This window comes from Paroedura picta, chromosome 10 (genome assembly GCF_049243985.1).
Source record: "Paroedura picta isolate Pp20150507F chromosome 10, Ppicta_v3.0, whole genome shotgun sequence".
Lineage (NCBI taxonomy): Eukaryota > Metazoa > Chordata > Lepidosauria > Squamata > Gekkonidae > Paroedura > Paroedura picta.
The window spans coordinates 78,602,131-78,616,375 of NC_135378.1; the positions used below are offsets into that span (position 1 = coordinate 78,602,131).

Consider the following 14,245-nt stretch of genomic DNA (forward strand, 5'->3'; position numbering starts at 1 on the left):
GGGAAATCGAAGAAAGAGCCACTGAGAATCAAACCAGGGCTGTATCTGCACTTGCTTTGTTTATTCCATTGTGGATCCAGCTGAATTCAGATCGACTTGAACTCAGGTCTTCCTCTATCCCCCCCCCACTGCCCATGCAAACTCATCAACAGCCATTAGCTTCAATATCTACTTTGACAAACACCCAAGGGTGTGAAACACCAGAGAAGATTAAAAGGCAGCATCTATTTAGAAAGCACTTGCCTGTTTTGGAACAGATTTAACTACCTGATTGAATAATTGCCTGCAAGGTAGAGCAGTTATGTAGCGTTCACTGGCAGGGGCTCATGGGAATTGTAGTCTATGGACATCTGGAGGGCTGCAGTTTGACTACCCCTGTACTAGTCCTTAGTGGAGCTGTGTTCTCACACACGCATGAACAAAAAGCCTGGACTGCATGGTTAGGAAGAAATACAGGGAAGACACCTGCTGAACTTCCATTAACTATTTGACTGTCCCTGTTCATCGCCAGGAAAAAGGACGTGACAGGATTGGAGGGTTGTTTGAGCATTCCTACCCAGAATGTGCATTTGTGGGTTTTGACTAATCAAAACATGAACCAACTCCCCACATTAATGTAGCTATTATCTATCAGATCTCATTAGGTTTGCCTCTCCCTATATACCCCCTAGATGAGCAAACACCACTTCGGTGATCCCAGGCCCCAAGGACATCCACCTGACCTTGACCAGAGCCAGGACCTTTTTACCTGTGGCTCCAACCTGATGGAATGAGCTGAGATCTGGGTCCTGACGGAGCTCCAGTTCCAAAGGGCCTTCAAGACAGCACTCTTCCACCAGGCCTATGGCTGAGGCCAGGGCAGCCTGAAGTTTTATTGGCTTCCCTCTACCTCCTCCCTCTTAGCTCCCCTTATTTTGATGTCATCTCCAATCGTGGGCAGCTGGCAGAGGGTTCAAAGGGGTGGGGGGTAGGGATGCAGTTTGAAATTGTATTTTATTGTAATTGTATTATCGTAACTGATTTTATTGGATGTTTTACTGTTGTGAACTGCCCTGCGTCCATATGAGGAGGGGTGGCGTAGAAAATTGTTGTTGTTGTTGTTATTCCAGCACCTGCTGCAGAATTTTCATCGGAAGAGAAAGAGGAAAAGGATAATGGAGAGAAGGTCTTGATTCAGACCTAACACGAAAGCATGGTTTATTTGGATTAGGGTCAGTAGTAAAGCCAGGATTCAGTAAACAAACAATCGCTCCGGTCCCAATTTTCCTAGACGAATGCTTCTTCCATATCCTTCCCTCTGCTGCTTGGAAGGGCATCACCAGAAAACGAGCCAGGATGTCTGCATTCTGACATTGTGCAAAACCGTGAAGCGATCGCGCTATGCTGATCCTTCTCCCCAGAGAAATCCGGCAACTATTGATGCCTCTTTGTCCCGGGAAATGCTTATGGCCTTTGACTATCTCCCAAATCCAGGATTGGATGATGGAAGCAATGAGGTGACATTGATATTCCCATGTAGTGCAGCTGCGCCTTAAGATGTTCGTATATGGATGATATCGCTCCAGCTGCCTGGATTGAGCTCGGTTGCGCAGAGATTTTAAACGCTGCAGGGAGACCAATGGGTTTGTTTATGCAAATGTGCCCTGAACGTCATCCAAAGACATATGCTCGGATTTTGCACTTACCTTGCCTGTTGCTAATCACAGTCTTATATTCACTGCAAGCAGACAAGAAATGACAAGTCAGGATCAGGCTTTTGATTTTTAGTTTTTTGCAGATGAAAGGACAGCAGCGGGTGAAACACATTCTCTCCCAGCAGCTGAGGACCCTCCCCCCCCCCATGCTGCAGCTCATTGGAACGCTTCCTCCTATATGCTTAAGTGTCTCCTGAGAATTTGGAAAGCTGTGCATGAATATGTAGGCTTACGCTGGATACACAGGGCAGATGTTGAGCGGATCTCTTCTGGGCATCTTACATCATAGGCACTACCAGACAGTTCTCCCCTCTTCCCCTGCCCGCCTGCCAATTTAATTCCTTTCCCGTGCCTTCAGACTGAAAGATGCATACTAACCTTTGCCGACTGGCAAAGAAGAGGCACAACAGATTGATGGACTGTCGATGGCTTTGTTTATCACTACACTACTGCCTGCAGGGGCAATCCTATGCTAAGGCCTGACTATATGGCTACATCATGGCTTCATTCCATCCAGTAACCAGCTACAGTGCAAAGTATTCGGCTTGAGGTTCCTTCTTCTTACATATGAAGCTGTCGGGACTTGTGGACCATACCAGGTTCTGATTCCCTCCAGAGTAGGGTTTCTCAACCAGGGCTTTATGAAACCCTGGTGGTTTGTGACAGCCCTGGGAGGGCTTCCTGAATGGGTGAGAGTTAATTAATATTGAATTAACATTTATTGGGTGATATGATCATACATGGTCATATGAACCCACCCACCCCTCCCAAAATGGCCAATGATGGGACTGGAGGGGGGAGAGGAGGGGTCCCAGGTGGACATGTGCTCAACTTTGCTCCCCAACCATATTCCGTCCAATTGTGCCACTTCTGGGGTTTCTCAAAGCCTGAAGAATATTTCAGGGGTTTCTCAATGGTTAAAAAAAAAAAACACGTTGAGAAAGGCTGCTCCAGAGAAATACAGCTGTAGAGAAACAAGAGTGTTTTGAAAGTATGCAGTTATTAGCTACCTTTGTGGATGAGGCACAGATCCAGACTCACAGCACTTTGAGATTTAAAAAGAGATAATCTTTACTGGAAAGATTAAAGATGAAAACATGCCATATTCATCTGCTTCTGAAGCAGAGTACAAAAGCTTAAAAGAAAACATTCTGTGGCCACGGGGGACCTGGCAACCATAATTACAACTTACCTCCAGGTGTCAGAATTCACCTGGCCACATTGGAAGGTGGACTCTATTACATTACACCCCACTGAAGTTTTCCCCCTTCCCTAACCCCCCCTTATTTGGGCTCCCCACTCCCCCCGAATCTCCAAGTATTTCTCAACCTGGAACCTGGTGCGATCCAAGCCGCACATGTAGCACATGCCATGGGCCCCAGGGGGCCCACACAATGTCTTCCTCCCCATGGACCAGGGCCATAGCTTCTCTCCTCCCCCCCTGTCCCACTCTCAGGACACTTAAAGTGACACCCCTTTCCACTTGGGGGGGGACCCTCTGCCCCCACCAACCTGGCTGCTCCTGCCAAAATTGTACCGTATTAGGTCCCTGCGAATCCTTAAACTGGCTCTGGTTCTACGGGCTCTGCAAATCCTTAAACCACTTTGCCCGAAGCTGGCAACCCTGAATCATCTGCCCTCCAGTCTAGCCCTAAGTCCACTGCAAGCAAGGAGCATTGGAGGGTATGACTCTCATTGTAACGAAGATCAACAGGAGCCATCATTTCATCCCAGCAGAAGGTCTAAAAGTCACACTCAAGGAACATTTTTGGACTGTGTCCTTGAAGTGGAGTTAAGGAACATAGAAACCCACTTTCCTTCCCTCCAGGAGGTGAAAAAGCTATTGGCAGAGGTTGTTTTTGAGGCTGAGTTTGGATAAGGATTAAGAGCCTCTTATGGCGCTGAGTGGTAAGGCAGCAAACATGCAGTCTGAACGCTCTGCCCATGAGGCTGGGAGTTTAATCCCAGCAGATGGCTCAAGGTTGACTCAGCCTTCCATCCTTCCGAGGTTGGTAAAATGAGTACCCAGCTTGCTGGGGGGTAAACGGTAATGACTGGGGAAGGCACTGGCAAACCACCCCGTTTTGCCATGAAAACGCTGGAGGGCGTCACCCCAAGGGTCAGACATGACCCGGTGCTTGTACAGGGGGATACCTTTACCTTTTACCTTGGATAAGGATAGGACAGGGAAAGGGACAGCTGTTATGAACTGTTCCACTCACATTCAGTCTGCCCCGGAATGCACCTGCGGAGAAAATAACTTCCTAGGAAAGAAATCAAATGATTCCACATAATTTGCCGTTTGAGCCTCATCATTTAGGACAGCCTGAAGTCAGGCTCTTGGAAGATGGAGAGGCAAATCCTCAGAAGTATTCTTTCTTTATGACACTCCATATCTCTGACATGGGGGAGGATGGGCTCGGTGGGTGGAGAGAAGAAGTAGAGATGAAACTATAAAACCAGCTTGTGTCCTTGTGTTAAGTGTTGTCATGTCACCTCCATGGCGGCCTTTTGAATCAGTCTCCTCCAAAACGTTTTATCGTCAACTGTCTTGAAAACTGAAGGCCATGGTTTCATTTACGGAGCCAATCCATCTCATGTTCTTTTTCCTGCTCCCTTTAACTTTTGCTATGTTGCTTTTTTCAGCGCCTCTTGTTTTCTCGTTATCTCAGGCTTCCTCCACTGGGGTTTTGTGAAACCCTGGGGTTTCTTGACAGCCCTGGAAGGGTTTCCCAAGTGGGTGGGAATTAATTAATTTTTAATATATTTTTTAAAATTGTTCAACATTGATCAGGTGAGATTGACCATATATGGCCTTGATGAGCCCCCCCCCCCCCAAAATGGCCAATGATGGGCCTGGAGGGGGTGGGAAGGAGAGAGGCCCGGGGGGGGCATGTACACAGCTCTGCTTCCCAACCCTGAAGAATGTTTCAGGGGGTTCTCAATTGTTAAAAAAAAGAATTGAAAAAGGCTGCATTATCCGAGTCAGAATCAGATTCAGAGTACCTTTATTGGCATAAAATTGCAAAGCATAAAATGAAATTTTCAAACAGTTTCAGATGTAAAATCTATCGTAAAAGATTTTCATTTAAAATTGCCAGTAAAAACTTTGCTACTTTTAAAATAGTTGCTGTGTCCCTCACATTTAGTATCATTTTAATCCAGTGTTTCTCATTAACACAGCTGAATTTCAATTTATTCAGATAATTAGCTAACGGGGGACGAAATACCATTATCTGAATCTTCAATTTGATCTAGAACCTACGGATTTGATTTTGGGGGCATCCACAGTGTCCCTAAAACACCCCTCAAACACAACATTTCAAAGCAACCTATTTTCTTCCTGTGAACTGTCTTCATTCTCCAACTTCATTCCCGTGCATGGTAATGGGAATACTTCCTTACACTTAAGCATCTTCTCTAGCTCCTTCATGGCTACCTTTCCCAGTCTCAGTTTGATTTCTTCCTTGTGATTCCCTTTAGGTTGATGATGGACCCGGGGTATAGAAAATCTCTCAATAGCACCTACAAGGGTTCTTTTCTGAACTTAACAGCTCTCCACAAGCAAGGATATCACGAACAAGCAGCGACCAAACTCAAGAAGAAAGAAAAAGCCATCCTGGCATAATCATTTAAGTGTCAGGATATATCTTTTTTTTCTAAGTAGGTACTTCAGGTGTCCAATAGATAAAACTAATGATTATTCCCTCCCCACTCTGGCAAAATCACAAACAGCTAATAATTTGAGGAAGGGAGCTGCTTGCGGCTCACTTAAGACTACCCTACGCAAGAATAAAGTATGTGCCGATGCAGATGTTTGAAGGCGAGAACGGCTGTATTTTCTCCAGACAAGAACAAGGAAGTGACAGGCATCGAGATTTAAATAGCGGTGGGTGACATTAGGCACCCCAATTAAAAGTCGTTACGGGCTTCATGGAGTCACAAATTATCCTTGCATGCCCACTCAACGGGAAAGCATTAACAAGCCAATAGATAGACAAGCAGCTTGACGTGTGGGGAAAAAAACACAAGATAGGTGAGTCTCTAAGCCTGTTGGAAGGGAGGAGTTGAAGATACGCCACAGCAGGCCCTCAAAGTCCTCTCGTATCCTACAATCACGTTCTGAAGGTATTTCTAGGCTGGCCACTGCCAATGGACTGATCCTGTATTGAGCAGGGGGTTGGACTAGATGGCCTGTATGGCTCCTTCCAACTCTATGATTCTATGATTCTAATAAGTGCCAAGAGATTCCAGAGGGAGTGCCTGGGAAGGAAGGTATTTAGGGAAGATGTACTTATACTTCCAGGTGATGGTCTAGGCTGCCTCCCATACTCTCTATGGTCCCCCCTTTTCCCCCCATCAAGCCATAGCCAACTTAAGGTGACCCCATAGGGCACGGGTAATCAAACTGCGGCCCTCCAGATGTCCATGGACTACAGTTCCCATGAGCGAATGCTGGCAGGGGCTCCTGGGAATTGTAGTCCATGGACATCTGGAGGGCCCCAGTTTGACTACTACTGCCATAGGGTGTTCAAGGCAAGACACATTCAGAGGTGGTTTGCCATTGCCTGTCTCTGCATCATGACCTTGGACTTCCATGACCTTGGTCTTTCATCCAATTGGTAACTGGAGCTAACGCTACTTGGCTTCCAAGATCTGATGAGATCAGTTTAGTCCAATTTCTCTTTACCACAGAGAAAATCAGGAATTCCTAGAATATCCCTATGTGAAGGCCAATTTTTTCCTTCAGTTTCTCTGTTATGCAGGGGCAGGAATCTGAAGCTAAGGGCTGGTAATTCCCCACCCTGGGCAGGTAAATTGGAGGCATTGCACCAACATTGCAAATTCCTGTAAGGAATGCCTGTATAGTAATACTAGCCATAGTATAGCAGTAGTAATGTTACTATCACTACAACAAGGTTGGACTTCAAGTTCCGATTACGTCTAGTTTTATGTTGTTATAGTAGCATTCCAGAAGCAAGTTGAACAAGAGTAAAAAATTGTACACATTTATAGCCTCTGACAATAATGAAAGAGCTTTTGGGAGAATTTATCTGTATCTTGTGTTGACAACTGTATTCTATGAAGTCTCAGGCAGGAAGTAGACGGAGGTGACCATGTGAGGTGGCCCAGAGTCTGTTTTCCCAAACCAACATGACAGAATTAGGGTAAGACAGCCTTTCTCAACATTTTTACCATTGAGAAACCCCTGCAGCATTCTCCAGGCTTCAAGATACCCCAGACTTTGGTTGGGAAGCATAGCTGTGGACACGCCCACCCCAGACCCCTCCCCTTTCCACCCCCTCCAGGCCCATAATTGGACATTTTGGGGGGAGGTGGCTAAACATGACCATATATGTTCATATCACCCAATAAATGTTTAACAAATTTAAAAAAATATATTACAACTAGCCCGAAAGCCCGTTGCCACCAGGAATGCAAGGGAAACAAATCCTTTTGTAATCTAGTTTGTCTTGTTGTTATTGTTGTTGTGGAAAATAATAAAACAATAATTAAAATAGGTAATAATCGATCATAACAATAATTCAGAGTGTCCAGCCTGCTTTGCAAACATTCTCAATAATTCTGGCAACAGTCTTGTAATTACAGCCGTTAATGTATTAAAAAATGTGATCCGTATGATTTGTGAAAGAGCCTCTTGTGGCGCAGAGTGGTAAGGCAGCGATATGCTGTCTGAATCTGTCTGCCCATGAGGCTGGGAGTTCAATCCCAGCAGCCGGCTCAAGGTTGACTCAGCCTCCCATCCTTCCGAGGTCGGTAAAATGAGTACCCAGCTTGCTGCTGGGGGGTGAACGGTAATGACTGGGGAAGGCACTAGCAAACCACCCCGTATTGAGTCTGCCATGAAAACGCCAGAGGGCGTCACCCCAAGGGTCAGACATGACTCGGTGCTTGCACAGGGGATACCTTTACCTTTACCTTTTATGATTTGTGATTTTCTCGATTTCATTTATAACCCCCATTTCGGTCACAAACGTCTATCAGTGAGAAGCCATCAGGCCTTCTCCTCCATGGATTTTGCCAAGGAGAGACTCAGGAACTTAAGGCTCACATGTCATTAATTCCTAACACTACTTTACTTCCCTGACAAAATCAATTACATTTTGGGATGTGTACGATGGGAAAAGGTGTCATTGGCCGTGATCCTCAATGAACTGGAAGAATCTCATTGATTTTCGAGAGAACGAATGGCGGGCATGCAGACAAATATGTATATATATTCAAAATGACTGCTGAGTTTCTATTGGGTGGAGCTTATATTCTCAAGTCTTGGGAATCTGCCTTTCTGTCTCGGGCGAATTTCTTTGGGAAGGAATGTATGGGATCTCACCTTTACAGACTTACCCCATCTCCTCAGCCATCTCTCTTTACTTCCTGGGGAAATCTTTCAGCCTTTGGTTATGTTTCTTACCTTCCCTATTCATTGCCGTGGCTGTGCTGGAGCTTACTCCCTTGGGAGAGCTCGGAAGAAAGCTTAAAGGCATGGTGTAGCATTAGGTATAGCTGACTCACACTGCTGGTAGACTCCCTGATGGCCCCTGGGTGTTGGACTGGATGGGCCATTAGCCTGATCCAACATGGCTTCTCTTATGTATGTGGCAGTGATGCTTTGTACTCTTGCTGCTTGGGAGGCAAAAGTGGGAAGGCTTCTGGAGTTCTGGCTCCACTGGTCCACCTCTTGCTAGGGATGCCAGTCCCCAAGTGGGACCTGGGGATCTCCTGGAATTATAGCTCATCTCCAGGCGACAGAGATCAGTTCCCCTGGAGAAAAGGGCTGCTTTGGATGGTGGACTCCATAGTATTAACCTCCACTGAGGTCCCTCCCCATCCCAAAACCACTGGCTCTTGGCTCCACGTGCAAAGTCTCCAGATATTTCCCAACCTAGAGCTGGTAACCCTAGATGGCACCTGGGTTTTGGCCACGGTGTGTTGGACTTGGATGGGCCATTGGATTGATTCAACGTGGCTTCTCTTATATTCTTAACTATAATAACCTTGTTCCATCGCCTGAATGCTCTCTCCATGCTGTAACACGGCATGCTCTAGGGTAGAACAAAGTTCTGCAGCTAAGCCCTTTACATTAAGCCATGCTGTCCAGCACCACGCTCTTTAGGCGCCCTTACTTAACAGTAAAAGCCACTGAAATGAGCCAGGCTTACTTCCCAGTAAACATATACAGAACTGAAGGGAGGGATGGTTGATAAATTATTTGATAACTGCTGAAGTGGAGAGGATGTGCAATAACTCAGGAAATGTATTGCATGCCATGAACTTGGGATTTGTGCATTAGGTAGGAGTGGGAGAGACGGCGTCACACTGCCTGCAAAGCAACAAGCCCAAGAGACAGTGGAAGAGTCTGGGTAGGGGGAGGGATAGAAGGGAGAAAGAGATGGGTCGGCCCTGGCACCTCTTTCTCTGCAGGAATTGCCAGGTGCGAACGCAATGAGACAAGGGAGAAAGATTCAAGGTTATCGGAAATCTAGCGCACGTGCGCTTAACCCCACAGCCCGCTATGGATGGTCTGTAACCGATCTGGCAACAATTCCTCCCTCCCCCCCACCCCCCAGCTGCAAAAGAGAAGCGCACGATGCGCTTTCCCATTTAAATGTGCCCCACATCGCCGAATGATAGATTCCCCGCTAATATCATTAGCTGCACACGCTGTTAATTGTAGCGGCTGCTAATCCATCTGAGCAGCCAAAATGATATTAGCTTTCAACAGGATTTACATATATTCAGTTGCGTTTCTGCACAAGCTAGCAATTAAAGTTTAAACTGTTGAACATGGAGGCTAAGTAATATTTAATAGTATTAACAATGCGCTTCCCTCCTCCCCTTTCCCTCCCCTCCGCCTCTGAATCTCTTTACGGGCTCATCAATTCCCCAGCCTGGCTGGGTGGCATCGTGGGCAGCTGCTGGCCCCTCCCCGCGTGGCTTCCAGAAGAGGGCGCCATCATCGGAATCGAGATCCAGTCGCCGACAGAAAACGTCTCTGTTCTTCTCGTGGCATTTGAAAAGAAGAACTGAGGGCATGGCTAAATCAGACGTTGGGGCACAACAAAAGCCTTTGTCTGAGACAGAAGTAGGGAAATAATTAGTATCCAGTGAGGGATTGGCAGCTTCTATTCCCTCTCACAAAAGCCATCCAACCATTTGCATCTTTTAACAGCATAAACAGGAGCTGAGCTGAAATTTCTCAGCTTGTTTTATGAACGTTTTTGGGAAGTGGTTAATGGCCTTTTTTTTTTTGGAGGGTGTGTGTGTTTTTTTGCATGCCAGCCAAAACAAAGTTCACCAGCTTGGTGTAGTGGCTGAGAGGGGCAGCTTCTAACCTGGCAAGCCAGGTTTATTTATTTTTATCTATTTTTATATTTATATACCGCTCTCCCCTGAGGCTTGGTTGCCCGCTCCTCCTCATGCAGCCAGCTGGGTGACCTTGGGCCAGTCACAGTCCTGATAGTGCTGTTCTGACCGAGCAGCCCTGTCAGAGCTCTCTCAGCCTCACCTAAGCCACTTGGAGACTCCTTCGGACAGTGAAAAGTGGGGTATAAAAAACAGCTCTTCTTCCTATTATTCACTGGCATTGCCCTCACTGTCCAATGCCCTCATTTGCCTTCAGTGATGTCACAATGCAGCCAGCTCTCGTTGGTTTTGTAAGATTTTAATGATATCCCATTCACTGGATGAGAACACCCTTGTGGCTAATTTCAGCATCAGAAAAGCAGGGGGAACAATGGTGCCAAACAGACCCAGAGAAATGTGAATTTTTGAACAATCTAAATAAGGGATTTGAGGTTCTTTATTTCCTACATAAAAACCCAGGTTGCATCTTGTCTCTCTCTTTTCATGAAACAAAAAGCAGCATGCATATGGTTCCCAACAGGGTGGGCAGCTCTGAGTTGGGATAAACCTGGAGACTTTAGGGGTGGAGCCTGGAGTGGGTGGGATTTAGGGTGAGGAGGGACCTCAGTGGAGTACAATGCTGTGGAGTCCACCCTCCAAAGCAGCCCTTTTCTCCAGGAGAACTGATCCCATTAGTCTGGGAATGAGCTATAATTCTACGGAATCCCCAGGTCCCACCAAGAGACGAGCATTCCTTGTTCTTTCCTGGTCTTTCATCCAGGCACTGACCGGACTGAGACGTAAATAGTCAGGTCTAGGACTGGGTTGGCTATTTAACTTACTTGGAAAGTTCCTGTTGGGTTGTTGCCCAGGCAGTTGTTGGCCAGGAAAAAACAGAGATGAGTTCCTAGAGCTCTGTTAGTACTGCAGGTATCAGCTGGCTCAGGACCAACAGGGGCAACAGATAGGTCCAAGCTCATCAGCTGCTCCCGCACAGCCACTGGAACCAGAATGGGTGAGACAATGCCCATGGTTGGCAGGGTTGCCAACCTCCAGGTGAGGCCTGGAGGTGTGCTGGAGATCAGTTCCCCCGGATGGAGTGGCTCCTTTGGAGGGTGGATTCTGTGGCATTCACGTGAACAATGCCATTGTTGGCTCACCTCATCTTGGGTCATTTAAACCAGTGGTAGTCAACCTGTGGTCCTCCAGATGTTCATGAACTACAATTCCCATGAGGCTCATGGGAATTGTAGTCCATGGACATCTGGAGGACCACAGATTGACTACCCCTGATTTAAACTGTTAGGGAGGCTGTGTTATCAAGTGCCTTCCCGGTGCAGCTGACAAAAAGACACCCAAGCATTGGACAGCCCTACAAGTAACACCCATTATTATTTGATTATTTATCGTATAGCAGGTATGTATGAGTGTAGTGAGATCCTAGGACTGCTTGGCAGTCAGGCAAGAGATGTTCAGAGGTGATTTGCCATTGGCTGTCTCTGCAGCCTGACCCCTTGTGTTTCTTAGAGGAACCGCATCCAAATCCTCGGAGGTCTCCCATCCAATGACTTGTCAAGGCTGGCCCTGCTTAGCTTCCAAGGTCTAATGAGATCAGACTCGCCTGGGGTATCCAGGGCAGGGCATTCCCACCCAAGGACCAATGGACTGACATGGCTGCACGAGTTTCCATTTCCAACCACTTCCTGTCCAATCACTTTCTCTCACTTAGGATGTCTCCAGAACCCAAGCAAGATTATCTCCTGCTGACTCCTTAAACCAGGGGTAGTCAAACTGCGGCTCTCCAGATGTCCATGGACTACAATTCCCAGGAGCCCCTGCCAGCGAATGCTGGCAGGGGCTCCTGGGAATTGTAGTCCATGCACATCTGGAGGACCACAGGTTGACTACCCCTGCCTTAAACCATCAGACCAAGTCTGTTTTCCAACTTTTCCCTTGCCGTGTTCGTTCATCTCTATCTAATAGTTATTCTTATCCTTTCCAGGGTGTAACACTGTTGGCTGGCCATTAAGGCGCTCATCTATTATTCTATCATTTGCTCTTTATTTTAATTGCCTTGGCAACAAAGAGCAGGCCTCTTCTTAGACTTACACGTATTAGCATTTAAAATATTAGAGAATTAAATGCCAAGTGCAGGATAATCTCTTGGAGATGCTTTGCTTTTTCTGACCTCCCTCTATGTCGGTGGCTTTCAAATTGTGTTCTAGAGAACCCCAAGGGTTCTCAAGAGCTTATTAGGTATTCATCAGCGTGAGGATCAGTAATGGTCGACAAACATTCAGAAAGACACGTTGACCGTGATGGTTGGTAGTTCTAACAGTGTGGTGGCAAGGCCAAGAGATGTCAGCCTTTGGGGAGGGGGGGTGACCTGGGGATCCTAAACCAAAAAAGGAACAAAACCCAACCTTAACAGGTAGGAACTCACAAGTTGAACTGAACAATAAAAATAATGTAAAACTTGTTAAATATTTATTATGGTGCACAATTAAAAACAGAATAAAAACTTCTTAAAAACTATACCGAACTGAAAGAGCTTTTTCTGACGCATATGAGATTACACTCTGAGTACAGAACTTAATGATAGCGAAGAGTGGTGACTTTAGAGACATAACATAGGAATTGGTCTCCAAAAAGGATAAAATTTACACATTACAGATCCCACTGAACCATTCAGCTATACATTATAGAGAGTTCTATATAGGTATATTTATATAGAGAGTGTATTATTATAATCTTGACCACTGAGGAAGACCCGGAAGGGTCGAAACGCGTTTGGTCCTTGGTTCTATGTGCTGTTAGTTCGGTATAGTTTTTAAGAAGTTTTTATTCTGTTTTAAATTGTGCACCATAATAAATATTTAACAAGTTTTACATTATTTTTAGTGACCTGGGGATCCCCCAGAAAAGGGGGGGTATAATGCATTGTTATGAAGAATTTCTGAATGGTGTACAGTAGGGTTGTGCCATTCGAGCCTGAAGCAGCCATCGCCGGAGGGGTGGAGCCGGTGCTGGCGCGCCAGTTGGCACACACATGCAGGCGCAGACTCTGCACCTGCATGCAGACACCAGGTTGCTCACTGGCACCGATGCCGCCCCTCCCCCTCTCGCCACAGTGGTGGCTGCTTTGGGCTCGGACGGCTGCTTTCTCGGCCGCAACACACAACCCTAGTGTACAGGTGTTGGTTGACTTGTGCTGGGTGGCCAGTTTTTGTTAGTGTTGCCTGTATAGGCCTCAGACGTAGGCCTGGCGGATCAGCTCAGTCATACTGGCCTTGCAGAACTGTTTGAGGTCCCGCAGGGCCCTGGTCTCTAGAACTGTTCATCAGGTTGCACTTTTTGAAAAAGGCGGAAGGAGAAAGATTGAAACGTTGAACATTTAAAACGCTACGGGGCTGAGCCCTGGTTTGCTAAAGAGCCGTCTCCTGCCATGTGAACTTGTGCATCTGCTGAGGTCTTCTAGAAAGGCCCTTAAGGTTTAATATGAAGCCGAAGCAAGAGTTTTTGGTGGCTCAATTCACCCCTGGTAGCAGTTTTTAAAGTGCATCTCTGAGAATGTGAGGAACTCTCAGTGAAGTGTATTCTTAACGCAGAAACGCAGAAGGGGAAAAACAGCATTGCTTGTTATCCGGAACATGAACATTTGTTGAGATGCGTTTGCTGCATCTCTCCTTTTGGTGTATCTCGCCGTAATAGTCACTCCCATCCCATTCATCTCCCACGAGGCTTTTGGTATCAGGAAGCTTTCGCATGAAACACACACGGCTTTGGTGTTGTCGACCGGCCCCTTCCCTGTTCCCTCCAGATAACATTGTCAAAGCGAAACCTTTCTACTTTCTAGCCCTTGGTGATGAATGAAACCCTCTTTGTGCAACGATATGTTTAAAGCAATCGACGGTCCCAAATCATTAACACGGACAAAATCCTTCCCTGCCCCAAGGGATTCTGGGAACGGGATGCTGAGTGAAGGGTGGCCAAAGGGATCTATGCTGGGCCAGCTACGCCTCTGGCACAGAGGGATCCATGTCCCACAGCAGGGAGGTCCTTTGTAGGCAAACACACTGATTCAGCTTCATGCTGGGAGTCACGGCAGCGCTGTCAACTTGAGAACCAGGCAGCTGGGGAAAAGAAAAGAAGGCAAGCCGACAGACAACTTAAAACTGTGAGATTTG

The 14,245-nt window shown here is 46.6% G+C and overlaps 1 long non-coding RNA gene across 1 annotated transcript; it reads right to left on the bottom strand.

Moving 5' to 3' along the window:
* Window positions 1–1,529: 1,529 nt before the first annotated feature.
* On the bottom strand, window positions 1,530–10,916 carry LOC143819048 (uncharacterized). The gene is made up of 3 exons (XR_013224740.1): window positions 10,901–10,916; window positions 1,686–1,717; window positions 1,530–1,604 (listed from the first exon to the last, which is right to left on the bottom strand). It is a non-coding gene; the product is annotated as an uncharacterized LOC143819048 (long non-coding RNA).
* Window positions 10,917–14,245: the final 3,329 nt, after the last annotated feature.